This window comes from Copadichromis virginalis, linkage group LG17, assembly GCF_057382275.1.
Source record: "Copadichromis virginalis isolate Kocher_CV1m ecotype Utaka linkage group LG17, C_Virginalis_male_GT1.1, whole genome shotgun sequence".
Classification (NCBI taxonomy): Eukaryota; Metazoa; Chordata; class Actinopteri; order Cichliformes; family Cichlidae; genus Copadichromis; species Copadichromis virginalis.
Genome location: NC_140634.1, coordinates 34,491,338 through 34,504,861, shown reverse-complemented (window position 1 = coordinate 34,504,861; position 13,524 = coordinate 34,491,338). Strand labels below are relative to the sequence as shown.

General features: G+C 41.1%; 1 protein-coding gene and 1 long non-coding RNA gene across 2 annotated transcripts in view; both read right to left on the bottom strand.

Annotated features, from left to right (window-relative positions):
- The window catches only part of cald1a (caldesmon 1a), a 66,115-nt gene that overhangs the window by 46,866 nt on the left and 5,725 nt on the right, over window positions 1-13,524 (bottom strand). The window lies entirely within an intron of this gene.
- On the bottom strand, window positions 11,850-13,066 carry LOC146689788 (uncharacterized). The gene is made up of 2 exons (XR_014916002.1): window positions 12,743-13,066; window positions 11,850-12,633 (listed from the first exon to the last, which is right to left on the bottom strand). It is a non-coding gene; the product is annotated as an uncharacterized LOC146689788 (long non-coding RNA).

The window sequence follows — 13,524 nt, the reverse complement described above, 5'->3', positions numbered from 1 at the left end:
GCACTCTGAATCTGAGCCCCCTGGAAGGGAACATTCCTCTCTGTGAAAAATCCGCCATCTCCAACGCCACAGTTCTCTACTTCAGTTAGAAACAGTTTGTTTATCTGCCCCCAATATACAGAGTGGCTCTGACACTCTCCTGCCACTGCCTAAGAAATGCCTAATAAATCTCAATGCAGGTTTGTCATTTCACAAGAAACTTATCGAAAAATCTGAGATTTATTTTTTGTTTTCCTCCTCCTTCCATCAGGAGGGCGAAAACCCCCCTGAAAAGAACAATAAATAATGAGCTTGTGTTTTTCCAAAACTGCTTACTAAGTTACTCAACCTTTGTATCAAACCTGAAGTAACACTCTGACATCTGAAATAAGCTTAATGGCTTACCTTCTAAGGTGTATATGAGAACATGGATATCACTCTCATGATTGTGTGATAAATGACTGATTTAACATCTTTTACAGATTTTAAACAGGGATGCAGCTAGCTTGACTCAGTAGGTCTGCTAGGCCAAATGTAAAAAAATAGCAAAGGAAAGTATTTTTCACAATCTGAAAGGAGTTTCGAAGAGTTTGGAATTTGAGAAATACATTAATTTGGTTTCTGGCCTTATGTTAGATAAGAATATCTCATATCCCTTTGCTAAACATTCAACTAAACCCAGAATGTGACTGTAGGTTAGCCTAAAAATGCTACTATGGCTCTTTTAAAGTGATTAGAGTGATTAGAGATTAACATGAAACACTACATGTACTAAGGTTAATTTCCACCATGGAACCCTACGCTAAAAACTTGTCATCGGTTTAACAGTGTCTGTGAAGCTAGATTTAAGAAAACGGTTTATGGTTATAGTTTTTAGAGCATGTTAAGCATGTGTCATTACTTGGTTGGTCACTGCTAATAGCTTTACATTAGTTTATGTTAGCTAACTAACGACAGAACTACAACTGAGTGGAAAACAAGGACACTAAAACTAAAAAGCAGTAGGTCACTTTTGTGCTGCCCCTGGCTGCAAAAATGGGGTTATGTTAAAAAACCAAGGACATACTGTCCACTTTCACTCTCTGGCTGTTAAAGCAGTAAGTGTTTTTTCACTGTTGGCTAGCTTTGCTGAAACAGCCAACTGTTGGCCTTAATGTTAGCATTTGCAGAACATTTTAGAAATGACAACAGTGTGGAGGAAAACTTGTTTGAGCCAGTTGCAATGGTGGTTCACCAGACAGACATGCTGGAGTCAGACACTGTTTGATCTTTGCTCATCGGGTTGAGTGTACAAAGCGCCACAATTAGCTGGCATAGCAGATGTCCGCAAGATGAAGTCAGCAATATTTTATGCAATAAAGTAATCCTCCTTTTCCCAAGCACACCCAAATAGTTCTACATTGGCTAATTGTGCATCTTTAATAAGAAGAATGGCTGCATCCAGATATGTAAGGAGGGCATCCACGGAAAAACTGCTTGCTGTGCATCAGTTTGTTGCTCATGGTTGGTCACCAGTGGATATTTCAGGCTCTAGGTGACTAGGATGCCAACATAATCTTTTTCCCACACTGGTGGTCGCTTCAGTTGCTCAACTTGAGAAATTGAGAAATTTTTAGCACTGGACCTACCTACATCTTGTCAGCAGCTCTACAGCGGACATTCCAGGCTCCAGATACCTGATAACACTCCAACAGATTCCCTATTCTGTCATGGTTGTTGCTTCATGGTTGTTGCTTCAGTAGCTTGCCTCAAACTTAAAAGTAGTTTAGCTTGTTGCCTGCCCACTTGACATCACAAATGCCGCAGTCACACTAAATGGGACGGCAACCTCCTTGTGACCAGCAAAAATTGGTGATTGCCCGGTAATCGCATTGATTTGTTTCCCTTTTGGTGACCAACTGCAAGTAGTTGCAACACCTGTAGCCTCTGACCATGCAAGCTGCAGTCCAGACTTGAACGGACTAAAATCTCTGTCAAGCACATTGGAAAAAGTTTGCAAAGAATCTAATTTCTAAATGCAGACAGATTGCTAACACTTTGCAATCAAGGTGAGCCATTCTGTGCTAAGTGTAACTTGTCTGAGATATGTCTGTTTGCAATAGGGGACTCAACTCAACTGGTTGCCAACTGGTTGCATTCTGGTTATCTTCCTATTTAAAAGTAAGGTTTCTGAGCGCCTACTACAGAGCCTTTTGTGCAGCTACTTAAGTTGCAATGAGTGACACCTGGGTAGACCTGGCGGGTTATGGTAATCCTAGCATATTTAATTTGAGGTTCCTCCTCTATAAACCCAATCAGTCTTAAGATGGGAATTTTGACAACTCAAAAAACCCAAATGTAAAAGAATTTGGAAAATACACTTTTATGCGGGTTAGGTCACATGAAATTAAATGTTTTATTACCATGATACTTTTGACAATGAATGTTCTTTGCTTTGCTGCCAAGCAATGAAGAGGGGAGTGAAAGGCGATAAATAAGCCAATCTGGCACTTTCCTCCTCTGTTTGCTCAAGATCCAGGCAGCCTTGGTTTTCAGCGCAGCACCCCTCTTATGTAAGCGTCTCCTTGGAAAAAAAAATATACATCAGATATTCTGGTGCAAATATCCAGAATGTCAAATAATCTCAATAAATATGCACCCCTGCACTTGACATGCAACATTAACAGTCTGTTGTGGAATTCCACAAGGACATTATAGTCAAGCCCTCATCTTTTTGTCATTCAGAATCAACTGCAATGTCACAACAAACATGTTGTGAAGAGGCAATACAGTATTAAAAAAAAGACTGTAATAGCATCAGAAAAGACAGGAATAAAATGAATATATATATGTAATTTCTCCACATCGTTTTCCTGTCAAAACAAAGCAGAGCTCTGAGGAATATAGAAGGACGTCATCATCGAATCATCCAGTACCTCAGGGTGCACTCTGACAATTTCAAGTGTATTAAATGGGAGGTTAAATAAATAATGACAGACAGATGCTCAGTGAAGTCAAATACAAAGAAGAGGAGCTCAATACAATAAAAAAACAAACCACACAGACAAATAAGATTCCCGGGTACCTATAATAGCCTGACATATTCATTATCATCCCAACATTAGCTATGTGTCAAATGGTATCAGCATTTATAATGGCCAATGAATGAAAATAAAATGTAAATTTAAAAATGTAAGGAGAGATGGGAGAAACACCCTTTAGTCATGTCATGAGTGTTGACGTTGCATAGTTCCTCCACCAGAGGGCACTCTGGAACTCACATGTTTGGAATACTGCCACAAACACAACAGCCAGTTTATCTGATCACACAGTAGGTAAACGAGTAAATAAATAGCTAGAAATGCTAGAAAAATCTGTTTATGTTTTTTGTATCTGAAAGAAAAACAATATTGGGCGATATCAGGTAAAGCCTGCCAATAAATAAGGCTCTTAAAAGAATGTGAAGAAACAAATGGTGTAACCTAATGCCCAAACAATCTATGTATTGTGTTGAAGAAATTTCAACTTAAGTTGAACTATGGCTTGGCTATACTTTTATCTAATTCTATTTTTGTACCACAAGAAGGTGTAGCTAGATATAACTTTTTTTAGAAGCATTTTATGGGGATAGCATTTAAAAAAGCAGTTAAACATCACGCTAAAATAATGCCCCTGGTGGCCAAAGTTTTTGTTAAATACAAATGGTAATTCTAAAAAAAAAAGTGTCTTTAAGGTTCGAGGATACCTCTAGCAGCAATGGAGGAGTTTTTCTTTCACACATGAACATGAGACCTGTCACGAATCCCTTCCTCGCCCTTCTCTCATGTCCATTTGCAGCCTGCTCTCGTTCCTTCAGGACAGCCTGTCTTGACACCTGCCTTCTGTCAGAGTAAATGAGGCCCGGGCAGGAGTCTGTGTCTCCTCAACAGGACATTAATCTGCTACTAGTGAGCTGACCGGGGAGACTTGTGGAACCAGAGTGCTGATGTATTGTGAGTCTAAGCACTGCTACTGCTGACACCACAGCTAGAGAACGGAAGAGAGAATATAAAAGCAGGATAGAATTAAACTGAAAAGATCTCAAGTAAGGATAAATTGGTTTAGTTCCTTTTTCTACAGTAAGCAGCTAAAAGATCACAGTTCCAGTTAACAAAAAAAATTAAGCCTGGCTTAAAGGCCTTTGAGCAGGATACTGAACTTTAATAAGAGTAAAGTCATCCTATATACACACCAAAGCTCAGTGACTGAAAAAGTATAGGTGATTAGCAAGAGCCACAGCACCCCACTGCCTCTGGTACACAGGCAATAACATGACATGTTGGAAGCATTAAGGGAAGCATAAAAATGTATTTCTCGTTAAATTTGAGAGGTTCCTGATGCGTTTCTCTAAGGCAAAAACTGGAAATAAAATGGATCTGCTAACATTTGTGACATGCTTCTGGCGCGTTGGATGTGTGGCTCTCTCCGTGGCCAGGGAGAAATTACACTTCGGTGAGAGAAGGGGAGAAAATTGGAAAGATGACCAACCCCCCCCCCCCCCCCCCCCCCCCCCCCAAAAAAAAGAATAAAAAAGAAGGCTGAGTGATTTATGTGGCTGACTCAAACTGTGCCACGAGAGAATGTCTTCCCATCATGCCTTACATGGAAACATGCATGAGGGGAGAGTGCGGCTGAAAGGCATGATGCAATGCCCCTGCACACTGAGAGCCTGTTGAAAACATGACAGCTAAGTGAAAATCCTGCCACGAGTTTGGGCCGTTTTATTTGTTCGAGCAGGCATCACAGCCCTATCAGGAAAACAAAAGGGAAAATGGCTTTAACAGAGGACATATTTATTTAAATCACTCCTAAATATCATAAATCTTTATCTTTCCTGCCTTGTTTTTGCATACAAGTCAGTAAATCATGCGGTGTGATGCCAATTTTTTTGAAGAGTGCTGCAAGGCTTTTCAAGGGTATTGCATGACAAGGTATTTTTCAAAATAAGGGGCTGCATTCCTGGAGAGAGATAGGAGGAGATTAAGGAGTGAGTGGGTGGGTGGGGTGGTGGGAGAGCAAGATGACCTGACTGAGTAGGCCTATTACTCACACTGGATGTGGAGTGATCCCCTGACGCTGCTTTCAGTTCAGCCTTTGTTGGAAGAAAAAAAGAAAAATCTGAAGGCTTCTTTGGGGAAGGTGCATCTACACAAGTCAGTAAAGAAGGTATGATAATAGAGAGTCTCTCAGCAGAGATCGAGGAGGATGTTTTGCTTTAATTCTTTGACTCTGTCTCTGGGTATCCATGCAGACGTGCTCTCAGTGAATTGATGCAGGACCAAACTGCTTAATGGTGGATGCGCTGGGACTCCTCTTCCAGGTGTGGAGATGAGAATATGCCTTTAAGTGGAATACTCAGCAGACGTTTGATAAATGGGCTTCAGTGGCCATGACAATGACAGAGACAGCATTCAGCAGGTTTAAGTTACTCTCCATACAAGTCTGCTGAGTATGCTTGCACCACTAATGTTTTTGGCCACTTGAGAGGAAACTGTAAAAACAACACGTGACTTTTAAGCTACTAAATGCCGCACTGTGAAAGACTTGTATTAATATTTGTCAGTGTGCCTCCGTTTTGGGACCCCCCTAGCCTTCAGTGCACATGCATAGAAGTCTTTTAAGGCAGGGAAAGCAGCAACAAGACCCACAGCACAGAACAGAGCAGGTATCAGTGACAGGTTGCAATCACACAGGCCTAGAAACTATTATACAACCATCTGGTAACCACTGTTTTGCACATGTCTCACTCTGTATATTTTATTTTATTTATTTTATATATTTTATTTATTGTTTACTCTATTTAATTTGTAAAATATGTGTACACACACACACACACACACACACACACACACACACACACACACACACACGTAGAAAAATATTTAGTATACACATCCAGAAATGCATATACTATTATATATTGTACATATATTTATTAGTTTCAGATGTAGCCATTCTTGTATTTTGCTTGTTTACATTATTGTATTTTGCACAACTCTGTTGCTTGTGAAGCTCGCACACAAGAATTTCACTCACATGTGCTGTACCAATGTACCTGCACATGTGATGTGACAATAAAAGTGATTTGATTTGATTTGATTTGATTTGAAGGCTGTGCTACTGTCTGTAAACAACTGTCCAAGTTGTAGTGAAACTTGAAAAAGTGCAACACAAATTAAAGTAAAAAGCTGTGGTAAAGGTGGGTTGCAAAGCAGCTTGGAGCAGCTTGCTCTAGTAACTGTAGGCATGCTAAAGATACTTAAAATTGCACGAGATTTGCAGAATAGTATCAGCTAAGCCATCTAATCACATGAGCATAAAATCAGCTGTTATATGCTGATGTATTATGATTGTGGGCTTGGTTTGGCTTCATAGTCAGAGTGTGAATTTTGTGTATTTTAATGTATCTGCCATCCTAGTCAGCGGGAATTTGTAAATTGTATATCATTTTACAGTAATACTTCTATCAAATGCAAGCGTCACAAACTGAACATTTAAAGAGTACACTGAGGAAAAAGTTAGAATAAGAAGGACTTTGATGAAAAGGCCAAATCATAGCTCTTGACAAAGGGCTGCAGAGGTCAGCACAAAACTCAGCCAAATACACCAATCCTAATCCCAGTCCACCTCCACCAACTGTCGCATGTTATGAAGGGAGCTACAAATACAGACCAGTAAATACAGTAATCCTGTAAAGCACATGTGTTTCAGTGGGTTTGCAGTAACATTTTTCAAGATATCAGAGCACTGTTTTTGAAACAGCAGAAGCACATTCTCTAAGTGAGGGAGCTCACCTCGCCATCCAAAAGATACATTCCAGCCTTTTCGTACCTCAAATCCTTTCAGGGCTCTGCAGGGCTGAGGTTCACTAGCTTTACCCGATCTCACTTTCGTGCATGGCTGTGCTGAATGTTGCCTTATTAGTGTGGCAGCCAGCCAGCTAGGATGGGTATGTCTTTGGCTCCTCTAAATCCCCGTCAAGGTTAAAGGCCCAAACGAGGGTCTTAAGGACTAAAACATGATCCATGTAAGTTTGCAAACGCAGACACGTCGAGCTATGCGAGACTAAGACACATCGTCACACAATTCTTAACACAGCTCAAGCATAAGATGAAGTCTGAGCGATGAAGCCGAGGTGACTATAGCATGAAACCGCAGGAGATCTCTGCACGTACTTGAATACTTCCTTCATGAGCGCTTCAAAGGAAACAGCCTCCCTGAGGACAGAGACTCATCTTTGTGAATGTTAAAGATATTAATTTTCTCCTTTTGGACCAGACATTGGCATTTCACATACTTTCATTAAAAATGATCCATAATCTGTATAAAGCATGACTGTTTAGATTCCAAAGTGAGCCCTAGCTCTAATACCCAGAGTACATAACAACAGAGCAGCTTTCTTTAGACTTGAACTCTGCTGTTCAGGAGAGCTACCCCACGTCTGTCTTCTCTCTTTCTGTGGTTATGTGACTTTGGGATCCACTGCCAGAAATTCCAGGAAACTCTAGAGCTTCACGAGACATAACAAAGCTCTCTCTCTTCCTCAGTATTTGTCTCATTACACTATGTTCCTCTGTCTGCCCCAGCAGGCCTGGAAGCTCTGCAGCTCAATCTCCCTGGGACGAAAAGTAATTTAATTCAGTGACTGATTGACTCATATCATACCGCTATAAATGCTGGCTTTCCTTACTATTAATGCCTATGCTAATTCTACACCAAAGACTCTTTGGACCATGGAAGGCAAAATCCTTGTTGAACGCCATTAGCATGATGTGGCATTTACCACTAAATGAAGGATAAAATTCAGCTTCAGAGGTTAATATATGTGCAGTATTTAAGCTTCTTAATTCCTAAATTTATTGGAGTAACACATATCTAAGACAGGCATGAAATTGTAAATAATTGAGCAGTGCTTTTAGGAGGCTTCTCTTGTTGCTCCGTTGAGATTGCTGCAAGCTTTTTGTAGCTCATGGCAAAACTGGAAATGAGATTTGGTTCACAAAGCAGCAGCGCTTGATGGGAATAAATCCAAAACCACATCCAACAACCCCACCACCACCACCATTACCACTAATCTGTCCAAAGGGGTTCACCCATGTCCTCCAGTTGGAAATTTGTGCTATGCATCTGGGTCAACTCTTTTTTTCAAATGGATAGATGCCAGCCTGCCTGAATCCCCTCATACACATGCACCTACAGAAATACCTATGCACTCACCACCCACCTTGTGTTTATGTTCAGAGCTTGAGTGACTGGTATTTCATTTCGGCCTGCCCCGAGCCCTTTTGCACAGTTTGGCTTGGCCGGTGTACCATTACTGGTCATTAAGTCTAACCTGAACTAATAGGGGCCTATTTTCCAAGGTGGTCTCCCAGGTGGCTGTTACAGGAGTGAATGGCACCGCGCAGCTCAAGGCTCAACTTAGGAATCCAGAATCTTGTGAAAAAGCCGTCGTTGGGATGCAAGCCAGACACCGTCATATATGCGATGCAGTCTCTTTGATAACAAGCACCCATTGTTCTGGGGGTGGGGGTGGGGGGGGGGGGGTCATCTGGGTGTTTTGTTTCTCATTAAGGCACGTTTAATGAGGCCAGTCATAATAGGAACCCTACCCCATCCTTAACATGCACTATATTACATTTGAACCTTTCTCAACATCTGAACAAATGAACCGTCCATTATCCTTCTGGAACCCTGAACAAAATGGAATCAAACCAATAAAAACAACAAGTCAATGATATCTAGCAGAGCTAAATCTATAGAAAACACCTTACTACTCTGTTTGCAGATATCTTATTTTAACATTAACATTTTCATGTTTTAACCGTGCTCAGCTCCAATGTGACATGTGTCATCATTAATCAGAAGAGAAGGAGACATTAGTCTAGAAGCGGGGGTAATTAATCCGCGCTCACACTCCATTAGATGTCATGCTCAATTTGTGCTGGAGAGCTGTGTACTGTGTAAACAAGCAGAGGCGATGGGACCCACAGCTATTACTCCTGAATAGCATGGCACCTCAGGACATGTCCTAGTGCTGTACCCCCAAGAAAGCTAAACTTACTTGCTGCATAGTTCAAGTGGATAATACAGCTCAAATTGTAAGTAAAATGAAATGAATCCTTGCCCGTATTAGATAAATGCGATCATGTGGTGCTTTTATAGGAAATTTGTGAACTCTGATGTCTGATCAGAGGCTAATCGTATGCATATGTATTTAGTCATAAAAAAAGTGACTGGACTTTAGCACTGTAGCCAAACTATAAGCCTCCAACAAGGTTAAGCTGCAGTAGGGCATATAGTATGAATCAGCCCTTACTTTAATAAGTACCATTTGGCTGTCACCTCGGCGGCTGTAGAGCTGCTCTTTTACAGTAAAGCCCCTCCAGTACAGAGCTGGGGTTATTCAATAAAAACCTGACTGAGTGTTTCTCCCAATCACCACTGGCAGAGCTCTGATGAGGTAAAAAGCTCTTCTATGCCAGCCTATGTCCCTGCGGAGCAGTGTCTGATTAAAATGGTTTTCTGAGGCCATATTTTTGTTCTCCTTGTCCCCTTGCCAGACCCGAGTTTGAGTACAGAGAGAAAAACTGACAAATTACCTAATGCTCACTGAAACGAATCCACAAAAACAGATCTAATCTATTTAAAGGCCTCCGATAGGTGGACAGATGGGAGCAATGTTTTTTTGGGGGGGTGAAATTGGTGGTATCCATATCTCAAAGTCACTGGAAAAGAGAATGTTGAGTGTATGCCTGAACATACTGTACATTTGTTACTGGTAGTGATGGAGGAAAGACTTTGCATCAGCCATTCTGTGATTTGATCTTCACCCTTAATCACTTTCACACCCCTCCCCTCCCCACACTTATCTTTTCGACCCCTCTCCACCGAACTCCTCAGCCGAACAGGGCAGTGACATGTGAAGTGGAAAGAAGTGGTAACAGCGGAGTGGCCTACTAGCTTTTGTACTCACCCGTCCTCTCGCCTTGCTTGTAATACATTCCTGAGCAATCCTCGGAGGCCCATATGTAAACGCCTGAGTATGCTTCTGATTAGGAGGCACAAAGAGTACACTCTATAAATGCACTCTTAAACAATTACCACTGCTCCCAACTGCAGCTCCGACACAGGCCTCAGACTGTGCTGCAGCCTATTCAGGTGATAAAGTTGGATGTGGACCATTTACAACAATGTGCCTTGTCTTACTTTGAAAATCAGATTGAAAAAGGTTTGACAAGTATTATGAATGCAAATGCTCAACAAATGCTCAACTATACTTTCAATTATTAAGGACTGGTTTAAAGTTCTGTCACAGAATTTAATGCATAGCCGTTATCCTACAGAAAATTATAATCCTTCAACTTGCTTGCACTTTTTTGATTCACTCTCTGAGCTTCCACCACTGAATGGCCTATAATAAACACAGTGCATACTACCTATCCAGAACCAAGGAGCCCATTTGGTTCTGGATAGGTACAACCAAACCTGAGAGCCAAAGCAGACCACTATCTAATAAACAGATTCGATCTTTCACCACCTTAGCATTTTTATGTGGATACTGGTACGGTAATTTTAAAATCAGATATTATTATAATATTATATTCTTTCAGACATATGAAGCATACATAGATTTCTCTAACATTTGTTGTTATGTATTTACTTGTGACTACTCAGAGCAGCTGGTTGTAGTTCCAACTGCATTGCTAACACTAATGTTGCAGAGTGCCCTCTGGTGGCCAAACTATGTAACGTCACCACTTACCATATTGTTGAAGGGTGTTTCTCCCATCTTTTCATTCCTTTTCAAATATTTATTTATCAGGCATCATAAATGCTGATACGACAGATCGGCAAATAGCTGATAGCAATCGGCTAATAAATTAGTCGGGCTCTAGAAAAGACATTAAGTTAGGTTTTCAGAAATGAAATGTTAAATTAATGATGATGCTGTCGAAGTTGTATATTTGTAACTTTTGGCAACACATACAATAATTAACTAAAGTTTTGTTTCCAATACATCTACTAAGAACTTTTGAAGGGATGGGTGAAATTCCAGAGAAATTCATTTATCCTTCAAGTCCTTAGGGGGTAGCACTTTCTGAAAGTTCAGGAAGTTTAAGGGTGGGGCTTGCAGTACAGTCAGTCTCTGCATTAGCCACTAACTTTAAGTTGAGAGAGATCCCAAAGATCCCATTATGAATGAAGTTATTTCACAAAACTATATGTAAGGACAGTATTTGCTTTTTAATATCTCAGTGGGCTTGCTTAATTTTATTCTGTCTTTTGGCTACGCTGAACATGTAGCATAAATCACCCTTCCACTATAATGAATGAAACTAGCTTAATCGAGCGTAAGAGCATTTTTGCCACAGAGATCTGCTCTGCCCAATTTAAAATACACAGCCTTTTGCCATGTTTAGCCAAAGCACAAGAAAAGATAAATTCCACTTTGCAAACAGTGCTTTAAACTGCAATCTAAACACAGACAACCAATGTTCTTTAGGGACCTTTTAGTTCTGTGGAAAAATTACATGGGACTAAATGTCTGGATATTTTGGCTGAAAATGGTTTTGTAGTGTTGCCTTTGAGGCTTGTTTTCACTGAGTCAGAGTAGTCAAAAGAAAGCAAAAGTTAGAACTGGAACTTTTACAGGCATTTTAAATATGATAACTTCCTCTATTTGTCTGTTATTTGGCTTACTCCATAAACTGATTTATCTCGACTCTAGGAGGAATCAAGAGTTTAATCAAGCAAATGACTGGCAGATTTCTTGTTAAAAATAATAGTTGGGTTGCGGTCACGTGGTTCTGATGACGTGCGGAGGCAGCGCGATTTTTGAGTGGAGGGCGGAAGTAAACATGGAGGACACTGTGGAGAGTCAGGAGAGCAGCTATTGTGCAACTTTAGACCCCGTTTCTCGGGAGAGATATAAACAGATAGTTAAAAAAATATATCGGACGTGATCCGTATTCTTTGAAAATGTCCGAATACACCACAGAAGTAAAGGATTTGCCTACTATCGAGGCTGTGGATATCACCAACTACTTGGTCCTCCAGACTTCTTACTACACTAGGCAGCAAATGAAAGCTTTCAAGAGTCTGGAGGCGTACAATTTTTTTGTCAGCGGGTGGGTCCACAACCTTGGAACAAAACGTCTCCGTGATGGATACAGTTTGGTGTTTGCAAGGGTGAGTGTTTGTTCTTATATTGCTTTATCTTAAACACGCTAACAGTTAGCGGTAGCGGCTTTAACGTCAACAAACATGCCACATCCTTAGGACTTCGTTAGAGTGACAGTTGTTTGTTTCAAGGTAAACCATTCTCAGAGGTCTAACGAGACACCTCTGAAGACTTGGGTAATTGCAAAGGAGGATGGAGAAGTGATTGCAGCTCATTGCAATTGTATGGCAGGGTTAGTAGCCTGTTCTCCACTGTCACTAGGCTCAAATCCGGGCTCTCAGCCGTCTGTTGCATATCCAAAATCGCCTCTGCACATCGATGCTGTTCTGCCTTAAGCTTCATTCTTTTCTCTCGTTTGAGAACTGATTCCGATCTGGGTTTTCGTTCGTAGCCGAGATTGACCGTCGGAGCCCAGTCCTCCGACTCTTCGTCATCCAAAGCACTTGGGCAGCCTATAGTCCCAATCAAGTCAATATTAGACTACTAACTTAAAAGCACTAAGTAAACGAGAATTTAACGACTACCTAATGCTAATAAGTTCGTTTGCAAACATAACATTACCTCTGACGAAGTGGTCGCTGCAGACACGGGCATTGGCAGACTCTGCTCCTCCCGACTGTAAACGTAAATTTAAAATCCATTTTTTCCTACGTTTTTCGGTTAGAATTTTCCATTTTTCTCCTCTTCGTTGGGCTATTTTTGGTACCCTAAAATACCGTTTATCAGTTTCTCTGGTCGACCTACTGGAGCATCCGTAAACACAACAGGACATAGGCATTTTGCGTACTGTCTGTCTGTGATTTTGCGCTTATCTTTTTCACTTCCGACCGCCAGTCAAATTTCGCGCTTTACGTCGACGTCACGTCTACGTCAAATGAAACCTAGCTATTGCTGGTTGCATCCCTAAATACCTCAGCAAGTGTGAGACCCTCTCCTGAGATTTTACATCAATGAATTTTTAAACGCTTAGAACTTGGTTGGAAAAATAACACAACTATGAAGCTCATCCAAAAGCTGAAACTGAATTACAGTAGAAGTCTGACTCATGTGAATATCCATGTAAGGACACAGTGATTGTTTTATATGTATGAGCTAACTCCTCTACCATCATTACAACATGCAAGCTTGATCTCGCTCTTGCCAGTTCTCACTCCCAGGATGGCAGACGTCCAGCACGGCCTCTCCAAGCTGTCCTTTAAATTCGCCTTTCGGCACGTTTAGCGTTTCTACAGCCACAAGCATAAATCCAGCAGGCCTATAACTGACCTGCACAATGCTCTGTCTGTCTGTCTGTCCCACCCCCCCGTGTACAATTCATAGGCCGGTTAACCTTGCTAACCGTG